The sequence below is a fragment of the Pteropus vampyrus genome, unplaced genomic scaffold (assembly GCF_000151845.1).
Source record: "Pteropus vampyrus isolate Shadow unplaced genomic scaffold, Pvam_2.0 Scaffold86, whole genome shotgun sequence".
NCBI classification, from domain to species: Eukaryota; Metazoa; Chordata; class Mammalia; order Chiroptera; family Pteropodidae; genus Pteropus; species Pteropus vampyrus.
This window is the reverse complement of record NW_011888867.1, coordinates 3877693-3879481: the sequence shown is the minus strand read 5'-3', so window position 1 is coordinate 3879481 and position 1789 is coordinate 3877693.

Genomic DNA, 1789 nt, shown 5'->3' with positions numbered 1-1789 from the left:
GACTTGGGCCGCCGAGAGGAGACTCTGGGGAGGGAAGAGAGTGGCAGGAGTGGCTCCAGGGTGGGAACACTTAGGGAGTAAGGCCAACAGCTTTGGCATCCCTCCTCGCCAACCACTGTGCTTATCTGGCCAGGATCATTTTTCTTGCATGAGGCAAAGTACCTCTTAGACAGGACTCCAACTGTTTTAAAGATCACTTAAAATACTGTTTGTTCATGGCCAGTGACAGATGACTCCTGCTCTCGGGGATCCCACTGGTCTGTGTTGGTCTCTCTGACTCTAAGGCGCGTGTCATAGTCAAGCCTTTTCTTCTGGAACTGCATGGGCCCCTTGTTGACTTCAATCCCAGTTCCTCAGTGGTGTCCCTTTGTGCCCTGAGAGCGGCCACTCCTGTAGGCCCACACCCTCCTGTCTGGGTGAGTTTTAAGTTTCACTCTCCCTGGGTTGTCCCCTGTCACCAAGACAGCTCAGCTGCTCTCAGCCTCAAAAACAAAGAAACAAATAAGAATAAAGGGGGCTTCAAAAATCATCCATTTCCAGCCACCTTGTTTAAACAGAAAAAGAACCTGAGGCCCAGAGAGGTTAAGCTATCGGTTGGGGTTACACAGCCAGTTCCTTGCATCCCTCTTTTCCTTCTCTGGATAAAAACGGGACCACATACTAACCCTAACAAGCTCAGGGGAGGCCAGCATGGCGGGCCCTACAAACTCAGAGACCAAAAGTAACCACACAGGATGGTCTAAACATATAAAATTCCTAACTCAGAGTGGGTTGTGGCAGGTAGTCAGGTCCTGGGCCTGTAGCTTCCTTGACAAGGGTCAATCTATACCTGCAGTGAGCCTGTCTATTGTCTTTTTGCATCTAAGATAACGTACCTTCAAAAGCTCAGACTAATCTTTCTCAGAACCCTCATGTCATAAATCTTCGCACCAGAGCAGGAGGCCACAGAACCTCACTGTTTGTTGTCTTGTTCCCTATGTATCCTCTCTGTGTGATGTAAATGTTAATTACTACCTATCCGGTACCCACCAATGTAAAAGAAGTGTGTGTCTCTCCATTTTACTTGTGATCCAATCCCAGAGGTGCCCCCGCTTTCCTTTCTCCCACCCCCTTAATCTACCACCAGCAGATTTCATGTGACCCCCCTCACGTCTCCTCCTTGGATTCTAATGTATAAAATAAGCTGCAAAACTGCCATTCTCTGGAGCATTTTCTCAATCCATTGAGATTTGGCTTCCCGGCAATTGTCATCAGTTTGGCTCAAATAAACTCATAAAAATTCTCTACAGGTTTGGACGTTTCTTATGTGGACACTTCCTTCCTGTGCTCAGATAGGCGCGAAGAGGTTTCTAAGAGCCCTGTAAACAAGTCAGTGTTTACTGAGCACGCCCCACATGCCAGGAACGGACCGCATGCTGAAGGCGGTCATCTCACTCACAGTGAGGATGGAATGAGTAGGGCCTGGCTCGTAGACTTTTAGTTTTATTACACTGAGGCCCAGAAAAGGCCATGCGCCTTGCCCAAAGCCCTGGGGCTGTAAGTGGTGGTGCCAGAGTCTGTGGTTCCACCCACCCTACTGCTTAGTCCTCAAGGGCTGGGCCACTGTGAACCAGACGATGCTGCTAGGATATGCTGCCCCTGTACGTGAGCTCTGCAGTCCGGGGCCTACCGTAGGCATGTGTGCAGCCCCTCTCTGCCCGTCCCTGCTCTGTCTGGAAACCCATTCTAGGGGCTTTGGTAAGAGAAAGGCCAAGGCCCTGTCACCTGAGACCTAGGCCAGTGCAGACAT